Genomic DNA, 16720 nt, shown 5'->3' with positions numbered 1-16720 from the left:
CTTTCTTTGTTTTTTAGTGAGGTTAAGATCTCTTTATGTTTATTGGACATTTTAGCTTTGACTTCCCACAAATTACTGTTATCTTTTGTCCAATTTTTCATTGGGCTGTTTTCTTTTTCTAATTGATTTGTATGAGGTGCCTAAATAATTAAAAATCTTGTTCTGCTATACATATTGCAATCTTTTCTCCCAGTCTATCCCTTGTCTTTTTACATTTATTTTTGGTGTCTTTTGACTCAAGAAGTACTTAATATTTATAAACACAAGTTCATCAGTCTTCTTTTTGATTTCTGAGGTTATATTTCTCACTCCCCACTTTTAGAGGAAAAAAATACATAGTAATTCATGTTTATTGCACTACAGGTAAACAAAAAATAAAAACAAAAGTCAAGTATAATCCTATCCTTCAGATACCAACCAAAAAATGTTAACGTTTTTGGTAATTCTTATTTTCAATTAAATATTGTGCCTGGGCGGCTCAATCCATTAAGTGTCTGACTCTTGATTTCGGCTCAGATATGATCTCACAGTTCGTGAGTTCGAGCCCCACATTGGACTCTGTGCTGATGGGAAGATCCTGCTTGGGATTCGTGCTCTCTCTCTGTCTCTGCTCCTCCCCTGCATGTATGAGCATGGGTGCACTCTCCCTCTCAAAATAAATAAATAGACTTAAAAATTTGTTTAATTAAATATTTTTACTTAAAACATTTAGACATTTAAAATTAATATTCTTATTAATATTATAAACCTTTAAAAAAAGAAAAACAGGGCTTTTTTCTTTTAAATTAAAATGTTCTGGTGTTACTATCTTTTAATGTTTGGTAAACTGTTTTAAGACACTCAAGACTGTAGGGTAATTATTACACACCAAGGAAAGCAGTCTGGGCTGGAGAAATGTAAAGGCGACATTTTGAAGCAGTTGGTAGGATTTACCTTTTTTATTTCAAGGTGAGGAGAAGATACCCAGAGGAACAGAGGCAGCCCCATTTGTTGGAAAGATGCCTTTGCCTCCATTAGGACCCTGGTTACCCCTTGTGTTGTAAATGGGTAAACACCTCTGGTTACCTCTTGTGTTGTAAATGGGTGACCAAGGACCCTGGACTCCAACACTCTCTCCCTCCATCACAGACCCCATCTGAGCACTCAAGCCCCATATGTCAGATGGAACTGAGCCCCGAATTCTCATGAGTCTCATTTGCTGTCTTGCTCTAGGCGCTAAAGAGGCTGAGAACAGTCTCCATTGTTTTCAAGAGACCTGCACTAACTGAGCTCCTGAGGCTGTTAGAAAAATATATGACTTTGAAACACTAAGAGATGGGGGGGGCATTTTTTTAAGGAGAAATGTGTTTAGAAGTATTGTTTCTCTCTCAGGTCCAATCAGTGCACAAACATCATTATAACAAGGTAAAGGAAAGAAAACATTCATTGCTCCATTACCACCTGTTTTCAAATTTTTGATTCCTTCCAGCAAAAGCAGTATGTTTAAAAGAACAATTTAATTTCCTTCTTCTCACCTAAAATCACTCATAGTACAGGACAAATTCTCTGCTGGTGAATTTCACTGGTGTGTGTTAAGCACTTCTGTTATAATACATGTGTTTGTTTCTGTCTACATTTGTATCTCTCTCTGGCTATTAAGCCATCCATGGCTTAATTCATGTACATTGTCAATTCATTGGGAAGTCTAGGCAGAGGGGTACTAAAAATTCTATTTTCTCCAATCAAATTTTTGACCATGCTCTTTTGAATCTCCTTCTCCATTCCTGAATGATATCTACAGCACATGCTATCTGTGCCTTGATCCTATGGCTCTGACAATTCACACCAAGTGCTTTTAGCTGCCAGCACTTGGAATTTTCACCTGAGCTAACTCCAAAGAGGGCAGGGAATTAACACCTCTGAAAGCAGCCCTCAACCAGTGACAGATGGGAGTTGGTGGATAAATACCCGAGCTTTCTTACTCCTCAGGTAGGACAACTGAGGTGTGTGGGATTGAGGGCTAGTTTCCCATTTCTTTCTCCACGCGCTTCCCTACTCCCCTACAGGTGCTTCCTGGGATCCTCTCCAAAAACAAAACAAAACAAAACAAAACAAAACAAAAACCAAAAAACTACTTTCATGCATATCCTCATGTTTTGCTCTGCTTCTAGGGGAAGCCTTCAACAATACTCATACAATTCATTCCTGGTACCTGGCTGTGGCTGGCTGGACCCAAGGTGGGTGGGCATCTGACTGTGCCAACTGGATTCTCTCCACAGATTTTTCACATTGGAACTGAAAGGATATTGGTGAGTGTCTGCAGGATGCTGGAGCTTTCACATGTGAACTCAGGAGCTTTCTGGGGTCATAGTGGATCACAAGTGTAGAAACAAAGAAAACCAGTCTGTGGAGTGGGAGTAAGGGGTGAGAGAGAGAGAGAGAGAGAGAGGATGGGTAATAGAATCAGAGATGAGAGATGGCTTCCTGTCCCAAGCTTCCTCCCCTCCTGTAGCCCTCCTACATCCAGCTTATGGTCTGTGAATTATGTCTGTATAGTTATAAGAAATTCCCCCCTTTTCTCTCAAAGTAGCTTAAATAACATACTACCAAACAAAGGGTTAACACAGAAGATCATCAGAAAGTTAGACCCACCCTCTCACAGAGCTGGAAATGTTCTAGAACTCTCCCCCCACCTCACGCCGCCTCCACCCTTCCCAGTCTCATTCTCTGCTGTTGGGACTCATGAGGAGAGGAGGCTCTGACCTCTGACCTCCTCCTGTGTGACCGGCTTCCTGGGACGACTCCTTCAGGCTGGTTCTGTTGCAGGTGGGCCCCACAGAGTCGGTGGGCTATGCTGAGAGGGTATATGTGGTACTTCTGGAGTGTTGCGTGACTTCATCTGGACCCTTTTTGCCACTGAACACTGACCTCAGGCAGGGGCAGTCATGTCTTCCCTCATCCCCCAGGCCCCAGGCTTTCTCTGGGTGAAGCATCTCCTTGTTGGACAACCACTGGGGAAGCCCCTTGGTATAGACCTCTACCCTAAGGAGCCTGGGGACCCCTTGAGGTTCTCTTTCATGCCCTCAGGTGAAGGGAAACAGGGTGAGTAAAAAAGTCTCCCCATCCTCTCCTTTTGGGGAATGCTGCAGTGTGGTCACTGCTTATCTAGTACAGATGGCCTCATCAGGCCTCCCTGTTTCAGAATTTTTTTTATTTATTTATTTTGGGAGAGACAGGGAGAAAGCGTAAGTTGGGGAGGGGCAGAGAGACAGGGGGACAGAGATCTGAAGCGGGCTCTGTGCTGGCAGCAGAGAGTCCAGTGTGGGGCTTGAACTCATGAACCACGAGAACATGACTTGAGCTGATGTCAGACGCCTAACTGAGCCACCAAGCGCTGCCAGAATTTTCTAGTCAAGAAGCATTGGCTGATCTCTAAGGTCATGAGCACTCTCAAATTCCAGGGGTCATATGTCAACTCTCCCAAGAATCACAAATGCCTAAAACCGATTCTCTGATAGTCTCCCCAAATCTGTTCCCTATGGTCTCTTCGTGTCTCAGCCAGTGGCAATTCCGTCTTTCCAATTACTTGGACCAAAACCCTTCTTGACCCTTCTCTCTTCCCCATACTCCATATCCAATCTGAGAGCAAACCTTGTCAGTTCTACCTTAAAGATATAGCCCAAATTCAGCCACTTCTAACCACCTTGACCGCTATCGTCAACTCTTGCCCAAATTATTGTAATATTCTTCTAACACAGCTTTCTGCTTCCAGCTTGCTCCCTGTATCAGTTATCCATTGTCATTATGAAGATGAATAAGAACCACAAAACCTTAGTGACATACAACAATGAGGCAACTGGGGTTAACTGGGGATCAGCTAGGTGGCTCACATTCATGCCTGGGGCTAGCTGGTTGGGCTGACTGCTATAACTTCATCCTTATCCTTTTTTTTTTTTTTTTTCCAACGTTTTTATTTATTTTTGGGACAGAGAGAGACAGAGCATGAACGGGGGAGGGGCAGAGAGAGAGGGAGACACAGAATCGGAAACAGGCTCCAGGCTCCGAGCCACCAGCCCAGAGCCCGACGCGGGGCTCGAACTCCCGGACCGCGAGATCGTGACCTGGCTGAAGTCGGACGCTTAACCGACTGCGCCACCCAGGCGCCCCACTTCATCCTTATTCTATCAGCCAAAGCAAGTCAGAGTTAGAGGTCCTTTCCAAGTTCCATGGCTGAAATCAAATCAGGTGTCAGGGAAATGCATGTCACTTCCTGTTGGGAAGGGCACCAATGTGACATGGCAAAGGGTGTGGATGAGAGAAGAAATGCAGAACTGGGGCCTTGAATACAATCAGCCTCCCACATCTCTGTCTTGTGAATATTCCAGTGACGCATCACTTCCCTACTTAAACGCTCCCATAGTTATAAAGCTCTTAGAAAAAAAAAGCCAGAGGAAAAGCTTCATGATACTGGGTTTGGTAAGGACACCAAAAACTCAGGCAATAAAAGTAAAAATAGAAAAATTGGACTCCATTAAAATTAAAACCTTCTGGGCATCAAAGGACATGATCAACAAAGTGAAAAGGCGACCACCTATGGAATGGGAGAAAATATCTGGAAATCACGTTATATCTTGCAAGGCGTTGATATCCTAGAATATATAAAGAACGCCTGCAAGTTGGGGCACCTGGGTAGCTCAGTCGGTTAAGCGTCCTACTTCAGCTCAGGTCACGATCTCGCGGTCCGCGAGTTGGAGCCCCGCGTCGGGCTCTGGGCTGATGGCTCGGAGCCTGGAGCCTGCTTCCGATTCTGTGTCTCCCTCTCTCTCTGCCCCTCCCCCGTTCATGCTCTGTCTCTCTCTGTCCCAAAAATAAATTTAAAAAGTTGAAAAAAAATAAAAATAAAAAAAATTATGTAGGGGCGCCTGGGTGGCTCAGTCGGTTGAGCGTCCGACTTCAGCCAGGTCACGATCTCGCGGTCCGTGAGTTCGAGCCCCGCATCGGGCTCTGGGCTGATGGCTCAGAGCCTGGAGCCTGCTTCCGATTCTGTGTCTCCCTCTCTCTCTGCCCCTCGCCCGTTCATGCCGTGTGTCTCTCTCTGTCTCAAAGATAAATAAATGTTAAAAAAAAAAATTAAAAAAAAAAAAAAGAATGCCTGCAACTCAACAATAAGAAAACAAACAACCCGCCTCAAAAATGGGCAAAGGAATAAATATTTCTCCAAAAAAACCATACAAATGGCCAAAAAGAGCATGAAAAGACATCAGCAATCAAATCAAACCACAATATGATACCACCTCACACTCATTAGCATAGCTATCAAAACAAAACAAACCCCCAGAAAATAGCAAGTGTTGGCAAGGATGTGGAGAAATTGGAACACTTATGCGTTGTTAGTGGAAATGTAAAGTAATGCAAACTGTGGAAAAGAATATGGCGATTTCTAAAAAAAAAAAAAAATTAAACAGAATTACCATATGATCTAGCAATTCTGGGTATATAGCCAAAAGAATTGAAAGCAGGGTCTTGAAAAGATATTTATATATCATATTCACAGCAGCATATTCACAATAGCCAAATGGAAACAGCCTAAATGTCCATCAATGGATGAATAGATAAACAAAACATGGTATATACATACAATGGAATAATATTCTGCCTTAAAACAGAAGGAAATTCTGGGGTGCCTGGGTGGCTCAGTCAGCTAAACGTCCCACTCTTGATCTCGGCTCAGGTCGTGGTCTCATGGTTTGTGAGTTCAAGACCCACCCACATTGGGCTGCTTGGATTCTCTATCTCTGCCCATCCCCTGCTTGTGTGCTCTGCTCTCTCTCTTCAAATAAATAAATAAACTTAAAAGAAAAGAAGGAAATCTTGAAACATACTACAAGGTAAATAAAACTTGAGGATATTAGTCTAAATGAAATAAGCCAGACACAAAAAGATAAACACTATATGATTCCACTTATATGAGGTACCTAGAGTCGTCAAAATTGTAGAAACAGGAAGTAGAAGCATGGTTGCCAGAGGTTGGAGGGGAGGGCGAATGGGGAGTATAGTTTCAATTTTGCAAGATGCGAGAGTTCTGGAAGTTGGTTGCTCAACAATGTGAACATGCTTAACACTGAATGGTACGCTTAAAAATGGTTATGAGGTAAATGCTATGTTATGTATATTTTACCACAATTATAAACAAACCCTCCTGTGACACTCAGAGTCCCTTCTATAGCCTTCTTAAACCATGTGTGCTGTCGCCTTCCCAAATACTGTTCTTCTACATTTCTTCCTCACTGTTCCTAGGCTGCCCAGCCACTCCAGAGACAGACACATGCCTGGAATGCTCTTGCCTGGAATGCTCTTTCTCTAGAGAGCTATATGGCTCACTCCTTCACCTACTTCAGGTCTTCTCAATTGTCACCTTCTCAGTGAGCCTTACCTGGAACTCTTTATCTAAAATGTCAGCCCCTCCCTTCCCCTGCTTTGGTTGTTCCCACTCACCTCTACCTCCATCTAAAATTCCATGCATTTTACTTACTGTCTCATCTTGTTTTCTGTTTTCTCCAGTAGACTTCAAGTTGGGCAGGCATTCCCTGGAGGCAGGGATTATTGTCTGTTTTGTTTTGTTTTTTACTGTTGAATTCCCAGAGTTTAAAGCATGGTGTCATGCGTAGTAGGAACATCAAGGTTCTCCAGAGAAACGGAATATATAAAATCTATATATCTGCACCTCTATCCATATCTATACCTATACCTATACCATTATCTGTATACGTATCTAAGTCCATTGGGGTTGCTGCTATAACAAATTACTTAGACTGGGTGTCTTACAAACCACAGAAATTCATTTCTTACAGTTCTAGAGAAGACCAATGCTCCTACTCAAATACACTTAGGCAGAGAGAGAGAGCAAATTCTCTCTTACTCACCCTTTTTTTCTATTCAGGCCTTCCTTTGACTGGATGAGGCCCACCCGAATGAGGACTTTACTCAGTCCCCCAACACAGATATTAATCTCATCCTAAAACATCCTCACAGACAGATTCAGAATAATGTATAACTGAATATGGAGGCATCCTCTTGATGAGGGAGTATAAGGCAAGATGAGGGCAGAGGGTAAACTAACAACCCTCCCTCCCCCACCCCCAGGTGGGATACTGTGTGATATTCCTCAGGCACTCCTGGCTGCTCAAGAACAAAGGAAAGGACAGAAAACAAATGGTTAAACTGATAGCTGTCTCCATCAGTTTATAAATGTTTTAGTAAATTGCAAGAAAAAGGCAATCTTGTCAATAGCTTACTCTCTAGGAACTCCCTACTGTTTTAATGATAATGCTTTGTTAGAAGGAAAAACAACCTTAGCTTGACAATAGCTAGGCCTCTAGTAAACTATGAGTTTTCTTTAGCAGATGGAAACCCTTTAAGAAACTTCCTCTTGACTTTACCTCCCCCATACTCCATCGTATATAACCAGTCATTCTTCACAACCCAGTGCAGTTCTTCCTGCCCCCGGGTCCTGTCCCTGTGCTTTAATACAATCACCCCTTTGGCACCAAAGACGTCTCAAGAATTATTTCTTGGCCATCGGCTCTGGGACCCCATCACTCTAAAACCCCATCACCGTGACTCGGTCAAGCTGGCATAAAATGAACCATTCTGTGCCCAATAAATATTGGTTTATTAAATGAACCCTCATCTTCTGTGCTGACAGCTCATAGCCTGGAGCCTTCTTCAGATTCTGTGTCTCCCTCTCTCTCTCTCTGCCCCTCACCTGCTCACATTCTCTCTCGCTCTCTCTCTCTCTCTCTCTTAAAAATAAATAAACATTAAAAAAAAGAAGTGGGGGAGAAGTGAGGAGGTGGGGTGTGGCTTACAGGAGCCTGAGGAGGAAGCAACCAGCCCCATAGGTTGGCAGATCTCTTTAGAATATGAGGTGTTTGTGTTTGTTGTTGTCAACAATGCAACCTGGCAGGCGCCCCTCCTCTTCCATTTTGAAGGGCCTATATGACTACATTGGACCCACCCAGACAATTCAGGATAATTTCCTTATCCAAAGTTCTGTAAAATTAATACCATCTACAATGTCCTTTTTACTCTGTAATGTCACATACACAGGCCTAACACCACGGATTAGAGCATAGACATCTTTGGAGGAGGGGCATTATTTTATTTACCATAGAGACCTCAGATGAGAGCATCAGAAGAACCACCCCGCTGAGCCCAGTTCAAAAGCTGACCCAGGGCCACCTGGGTGGCTCACTCGGTTAAACATCCAACTTCCACTCATGTCATGATCTCACAGTCCATGAGTTCAAGCCATGTGTCAGGCTCTATGCTGACAGCTCAGAGCCTGGAGCCTACTTCAGATTCTGTGTGTGTGTGTGTCTCTCTCTCTGCCCCTCTCCTGCTCCCTCTCTCTCAAAAATTATAAACATTAAAAAATTTAAAAAAAAAGTTGACCCACAGAATTGTCAGCAAATAAAATGGGCAGTTTGCTAATGCAGCAAAAATGAACTGATACATCCTATATACAATAACGTCTGATCACTAAATCAACAACAACAAAAAAGTCTTTGGAATATGTACTTAAAATTCTTGTTCTTGTGCTCTTGGATTCCCGAGAGGTCCCTCAAACCTTGAAAATCCTCAGAGACAAAGTTCTTGGGGCTCAGAGTCCTGACCCAATCTTATTGCTGCAAAAGTCTCCCTGAAAATGGGAAATGGATGTTAAATCTTGAGAAACCAATGGATTCTCAAAGCATGTTATCAGTAAAATGTTGTAGCTGGCCCCAAGTGATCATTAAATATCTATCTATGCTCCATGCTTCTCTAAGTCACTTTTGGCTGCATGTTGAAAATCAGTTGTGGTGTCAGATGGGTCCCTTTAAGGCTGCCACTTGTCCTGCAGACAGTTGGGCACATTTCCCTACAGTATACAGCATCGGTGGAGGAGAAGGCTTTACTGTGAAAAGGCAAAAGCCACAAGACAGACTCCTACATGGTCTTCAATTTCTCATTAAATCCTGCCACAGTCAGGACAACCACTGGATGCAGAGTGGGCTCATTCCAGTGAAAGGACAACCACTGGATGCAGAGTGGGCTCATTCCAGTGAAAGGACAATACCAAGCAAATGCAACAGCTCATGGACTGCAAATGCCCCAGATTCAAAGCGCTTGGCATCCCCAGACAACTTCACTCAACATCCCAAATCCAGACCATTTGCCACCAATCTGTGCATGGCACAGGAGGGAGAGGAGTTGCTCCATTAGAATAGAACCCATGGCATCTCCACGAATGCCCTGGATCTGGCATAGCTTTCTTGAGATAGGAAAGGAGGGAGGACTGCCTGCCTTTCTGCTTGCTAGTTTTTCCTTTCCCCAATAAGGCTGCTTTCATACCCATTCTGTATCACATTGTAGCATTTGTTCCTACCTCTTATGTGGCAGATTTTAACCCTGCAGGATCCCACTTTAGCATGATAGTAGCTTTTTAAAAATATACAGATGCTGGTACCACCCAAGATCAACTAAATAGGCCCACACACTGGAATTTTTTATTTGCCATGGGCCTTGTTGCCACTGGTGGAAACCTGTGGACTCCTGCTCAGAGTAGCGTTTTTATAAAGTATAAAATGAAATGCATACAATTACAAAGGAACTCTCCCATAGCAGAAGAGAGAAATCAAAGTATTAAGAAAACAAGTTTGGGATGTAATAACATATTTGCTTCCATGTTAACACATTCAGCAAGATGTAGCGAGGGGTCTAATACCACAATAATTCCAAAACAGTAACAAGCACAAATTTTTTCTCCAGATTTTGCTCTCTACCAGTTCTCACCTTTATGATCTCTAATGCTTTTCCCAGACAAGAGTCCCTTTACATGGTTTCCCATGTTTGAAAAGAGTCTGTCTTCTCTAGTAATGGCAATAACTCGTTTTCCCATTTCTGGAATGAAAGTAGCTTAAGAACCATTGTTATGGCCTCCAGGAAGTCATTGGATTCCAAGGGCCCTATACTGGAATGACTACATGAGCAAATACCAGCTAAGATATTAGGTGGTAGCACCTTAAACTGATATCCTTCTCAGAGGCATTGACATTGTAACATGGAGTTATTTCTATGTATATTTAGAATGGAGATTATTTTTGCATTTTATGTAACACATCCCCACTAGAAGAGCTAAGATTACAAAAGCTGACAAAACCAATTGTTGGCAAGGATGTAAAGCAATTCGAACTCTCATACGTTGTTGGTTGGAATTCAAAATGGCACAGCCACGTTAGAAAATAGTTGGGCAGCTTTTTACACAGTTAAATGAAAACTTGCCATGGTGAAACATACCTACCTTATGATTTATATTCCCATGCCTAAGTAACAACTCAAGAGAAGTAAACACATGGGTTTACACAAAAACCTGTGTGGGAATGTTTACAGCAGCACAATTCATAAGAGCTAAAAATTGGAGACAACCCAATGTCAACCAACTAGTGAATGGATAGTATGGTATATCCTTATTATGGAGCAGTATTCAGCAGTAGAAATGAATGAACTGCCAATACAATACAGATAAGTCTCAAAAGCATTAGACACTAAGTGAACAAACTCAGACATAAAAGAGTATACACACTTTGAATCCATTTATCAGAAATTCTAGAAAAGGCAAAACTGTATAGACAGAAAACCAATCAGTGGTCAGTAAAGCCCTGGGCTCAGGGAAGGGGAAATGTCAGAACATTTTGGGGTAGTGGGAAAGTTCTATATCTTGATTGTGGAAGCACTTAAACTCTTTGTGAGAGTAGAGTTACATTTTACAAGGATAAGGGTGGAATCAGAGTAGAGGTGTTAATTCTGAAAACGGATAGGGGCGCCTGGGTGGCGCAGTCGGTTAAGCGTCCGACTTCAGCCAGGTCACGATCTCGCGGTCCGTGAGTTCGAACCCTGCATCAGGCTCTGGGCTGATGGCTCGGAGCCTGGAGCCTGTTTCCGATTCTGTGTCTCCCTCTCTCTCTGCCCCTCCCCCGTTCATGCTCTGTCTCTCTCTGTCCCAAAAATAAATAAACGTTGGGAAAAAAAATTAAAAAAAAAAATTGAAAACGGATAGAAAAAGTAGAGATAGGGTTTGGGACCCTAGGTGCTACTCAGGGGTCTTGGCTACTCAGAGTCCCCACCCGAATGAAGGGAAGAGACAATGGAGGGATTAGGTAGAACTCCACTTCTTCCCACGGATCAGATGACAAGATGTCTGTTCTGAGTAAGCCCTGGGTGTTACAATCCGAAAGGAGTGAGGAGGGAACTGTTCACCACAAGTCTAGAATTGGATTTCTCCATTGCTAAAGCCAATAGAGGTTGGGTCCAATTTAGTTTCATTAAAGAGTGCAGAGGAAGGTGACAGTTTTTGAGTTTGATTCTCACGGAACAAATTCATACAGATTCATATATGTGAGCACAAAATCATATTAATAGAGGGCTGTTAGGGAATATCCAAAGGAAAGGACAGCTCTCTCACTGAGAGAGGTGGTGGGAGAACACCTTGGCAGCAACAGGGCTCCTGGGGTTTTACCAGAGGCTGGTACTTCTCACCTGCTTTCTTAAAAGACTCACTTGCTTGGGCTTAGGGTCTTTTCAGGGAAGTGTACTTCGGTGGTCTGTCATGTAGCAAATGGAAAGTCAGCTTGAGGACCATGAGCAAATTTGCAAAGACTGTCATTTCCAAGCAGTCTGTTTTGAAGAGTGGCCTTGTCTATGAAAGGCAGCCAACAAGCCAACAGAAGATAACACTGTATTGCATCAATATAAATAAAGGCTCTCTTCTTATAAATACATGCCCTAAATACCGTGTGCAGCTCACCCAGGCTTGGGAGTTAGCAACTGCATGTTAAGGTAATGATTGAGAGTTTTGAATTGGGGAATAACCCTACCAACCCAAGATGTGTCTTTTCAGGGTAAACCGGAGAAATGGATGATTATGTTCACGTCAGCTTATTGTACGTATTTATTATTGCACCAGAACCATCTCCTTACATAATCGCTTGGCTTCCTAACAGTTGAGAAAGGCACTTACATGTATAAATATGAACTGTGACTGTAATGAGATTATAATGTTGAGGATCTTTAAAGATCAACCAATAGGAGTGGATTAAGAGTTTTTGAAATGTCTCAGGTTTCTCCCAGCTCAGGATCATCTATCTGGGTGGAGGGGGTCTTAGTTGGCTTGGGCCACCATAACAAAATACCATAGGCTGGGTGGCTTAAACAATGTATTTTCTCACAGTTCTCAAGTCTGGAAGTCTGAGATCAGGAAAGCCACATGGTTATGTTCGGGTGAGATTTCTCCTCCTGGCTTCAGGTTGCTGCCTTCTTGCCGTGTCCTCACAGGGCCTTTTGTCAGTGCTTGTGTATGGACAGAACAATCCTTCTTTCTTCCTCTTATAATCCTATTAGATCAGGACCAATTCTATTAGATCGGGACTCCACCTTTATGACCTTACTTAAACTTAATTACCTCCTAAAACCCTATCTCTAAATACAGTCATATTAGGAGTTAGGGCTTCAACTTATGCATTTGAGACACAAATGGGACACGAGTGGGACACACTTCGCTCGTAGCAAAGAATACACAGTCCATCCTCACCTCAACATGGAACTTTAAATGTAACCACCATTGAACTTGTAAAGCATGAAGCAGTAGCAACTGGTAAGGGGGGTGGAATCTACAGCTCAGAAAGAGAAGGGCTAGAGTAGTACTCAAAAAAGACTTTCTAAAGTTAGCACTCTCTTGTGACCATCAAGCCTAACTGCAGGTTTTCTAAACCCTGAATCCAATCTGGTACTTCCTTGCTCAATGGCTTCCAATTGCTCTCAAGAAAATGTCCAGAAAAGGGCTAGTATCCAAAATCTATAAAGAGCTCACCAAACTCCACACCCGAAAAACAAATCATCCAGTGAAGAAATGGGCAGAAAACATGAATAGACACTTCTCTAAAGAAGACATCCGGATGGCCAACAGGCACATGAAAAGATGTTCAACGTCGCTCCTCATCAGGGAAATACAAATCAAAACCACACTCAGATATCACCTCATGCCAGTCAGAGTGGCCCAAATGAATAAATCAGGAGACTATAGATGCTGGAGAGGATGTGGAGAAATGGGAACCCTCTTGCACTGTTGGTGGGAATGCAAACTGGTGCAGCTGCTCTGGAAAACAGTGTGGAGGTTCCTCAGAAAATTAAAAATAGACCTACCCTATGACCCAGCAATAGCACTGCTAGGAATTTACCCAAGGGATACAGGAGTACTGATGCATAGGGGCACTTGTACCCCAATGTTTATAGCAGCACTCTCAACAATAGCCAAATTATGGAAAGAGCCTAAATGTCCATCAACTGATGAATGGATAAAGAAATTGTGGTTTATATACACAATGGAGTACTACGTGGCAATGAGAAAGAACGAAATATGGCCCTTTGTAGCAACGTGGATGGAACTGGAGAGTGTTAATGCTAAGTGAAATCAGCCATACAGAGAAAGACAGATACCATATGGTATCACTCTTATGTGCATCCTGAGAAACTTAACAGAAACCCATGGGGGAGGGGAAGGAAAAAAAAAAAAAGAGGTTAGAGTGGGAGAGAGACAAAGCATAAGAGACTCTTAAAAACTGAGAACAAACTGAGAGTTGATGGGGGGTGGGAGGGAGGGGAGGGTGGGTGATGGGTATTGAGGAGGGCACCTTTTGGGATGAGCACTGGTGTTGTATGGAAACCAATTTGACAATAAATTTCATATATTGAAAAAAAAGAAAGAAAGAAAGAAAGAAAACGTCCAGAGGGGTGCCTGGGTGGCTCAGTCAGTTGAGTGTCCGGCTCTTGATTTCAGCTCAGGTCATGATCTCAGAGGTATAAAATTGAGCCCTGCATCAGGCTCTGCACTGAGAATGGAGCCTGCTTAGGATTCTCTCTCTCTCCCTCTCCCTCTGCCGTTCCCCTGCTCACACTCTCTCTTTCTAAAATAAAAAAGAAAGAAGGAAAGAAAGAAAGAAGAAAGAAAGAAAGAAAGAAAGAAAGAAAGAAAGAAAAAACATCCAGAAAGCAGATCCTCAATTCTACTTCTAAGCCTCTTCTCTTGCCAACCTCTGATGCAATCCTACTGAATTTCTTTCAGGATATGCTCCTCTACCTTCAAGCCTATGCCCATGCAGTTCCCTCTACCTGGAAGATTTACCCACCTAATACCTCATTCTCATGCCCTTACCTTCGGTTTATGCCTGCTACTCCCTCCCATCCTGAAGTCTCAGTTTAGAAGACACTTCCTTCAGAAAACTTCAGATTACCCCCACCAGAGCTGGTTATGTGGTTTTCATGTTTACTACATGCCATAGTAGAGAGAACAATACCATGAACTCCCTCTAACCTGTCACTCAACTTCATTCGATGATGGAATATCATCAAATATTCTATCAGTGTTTAAATTCCCTTAATTGTCTCATAAGTAATTTAAACAAGTTTATTTCTTTGAATCAATATTCAGAGTTCACATTTTGCAAAATAACACTTAGAGTTTTTCACTGAATTAATATCTATAATATGTATCGAGCGCTCATCCCTTGCTACATTGGTTGAATCACAGGGTATTGTCTGTACTTGCATACACCCCTGCCACACACCTGGGGTGCAAACTCACGGTTCACATTTATATTTGCAGAGCTAACTCCAGCCACAAACTACGACTGACTGGCGTTGTCCCCCCAGAACTAACTCACCCAAATGTATTGACAGACAGCCCAGATAGACCATCGGTGTGGTCATTGTCAGCACAAACTAGCTTCATTGTAGTGCCCTTCAAAGCTGGAAAACAGACCGTGAGCTTTAAAGGAAAAGAAGGGAAAGGCTGTGTGATGCTGCAGTCGACCAGCACAGCCTCTGAGGGCATCTCAGGCAGTTTATAATAAGCCAGATGAAATGTGTGAGTGCACCCTGTGAGACATACTGCACCAAAGGCTGGATCTAAGTTTAGGTGGATTCCAAGATCTTCCCTCTCCTAAGATCCCCTGAAAATAGCTTCTCTGTTACTGAGGAAATCTGTGCTGCTCCTGAGCACAAACATGCTTTGATTTGACTCCAACAGAAAAAGGCATTACTGCCTGCAAGAAAAAACAGGGCTCTTAGTGAGGGTAGGGAACACGGATGGGTAACGTGCGCGATCTGCAATTAACATTCCTTGCCTTTTAGAATATACGTAATGCTCCTCTACCCCCGTTTCTGTGTTTCGGGCTGAAAACACAGAGGACGGGGGCTTCACCATTGCAGTTTGGGGAGTGTTAGGAGGAGGGAGATACAAGCAGTGTTCCCAGTGCTGCTTTGTGACACAGAACGTGTCAGAGAGAGAAATGCTGGAAAACAGAGAGGAAATAGGGGAGGATTTATATTTCCATGCTGGCAGCTGATCACATTCAGTCTTATTCAGGAAGCTGCTTCAGTGCCTGTTGCCATGGGAACCAGACATGATTAAGTAGTTTATTGGATGCGACGTCCATGGACCAACATTCTGAAGCTGGGTCAGGTTTTGATCCTCACGTCAGGTGTTGTAAAGCTACCAGGGTGTTTTCTTCCCATACGTGTGTTTCTCATTTCATCACCCGTGATGTTTGGATTCACATCCAAAACATCTGAAATAAAATGGCCACGTGCACGAACCTAACATTCGTAACATTTTTGACTATTTGGTCAGGAATGAAATAAGTTGGCAAATTTGCCCAAAGAAGGCTGCGATTGTAAATTTTGGCTGTGTACATGCTGCATTCTGCATCATGATGTACAACACTCTGCGAGATCACCAAAGCCATCCCTGATTCGCGGTCTTCTCTTTCCTGACTGTGCTGGGTCAGAAAAACATTCATCACCATAGTGACTTCTTTGTAACCTTTCCAGATTCTTTACGTGCCTCTTTTTTTTTCAAAGCCAGCAGTTCTCTGGTGTGAGTCTGGCCAGTCATCTGGTCTCCCTACCCACCCAGGGAGGTGTAGCAACACGGATGTCCTCCTCACATCCTGCCCTCTTCCTTACTCACACGACACGCACGTGGATGGGCAGCTGACACTTAGATACTGTGTATCTGGGATTCTTTCCAGAAATACTCTGTAGCAGTCAGTGTGTAGAAATCGGCACACAGCAGACAGGAAGCAACAAGGTGAGAGCTGGGGCAATGCCGGCTAAAAGGCCTGCATGCAGATCTGGGCTTTGCTTCTAGAAGTTGGGTGAATTGCTTCCTTTCCCACACTGCTTCGTGATGACTGGAATGCACCGCCCAGATTCCTCTTCAGGCCAGAAGGACTTTCTCCCAGCTGCTGGAAGTGTTGTCAGCTGACAGCCCAATCTCTCTCCAGGAATCGCCTTCTCCTGAGAAGAGAAGAGCCGGCCCCCACAGGGCCCTGCTCCCTCCCTGGGCATCCCACAAACAAAGTCTGGTTTCTACAACCAGAGGGGAAGGTGGGGGTGGTGTGAGGGCCCCGCCCCTCATTCCCATTTACCTTATTCCAACTCAAGATACCTCTGAAGGGTCAGCCCGGCACCAGAGCTCCCTGTAGAGTTGGCCACAACCCTTGTTGAGATGTCTTTGCAGTCCAGCTTTTCCTGTGCTCAACCCTGCTTCTTCCTCTTCCCTTCCAAGTTGCTGCTCACAAAGACACCCCCTAACGAACGTGTACATGAATGTCCATCTCAGAATCTGCTTGTAGGATAAAAATCT

The sequence above is a fragment of the Herpailurus yagouaroundi genome, unplaced genomic scaffold (assembly GCF_014898765.1).
Source record: "Herpailurus yagouaroundi ecotype Mexico unplaced genomic scaffold, PumYag 196, whole genome shotgun sequence".
In the NCBI taxonomy this organism is placed as follows: Eukaryota; Metazoa; Chordata; class Mammalia; order Carnivora; family Felidae; genus Herpailurus; species Herpailurus yagouaroundi.
This window is presented reverse-complemented; position numbering follows the sequence as displayed.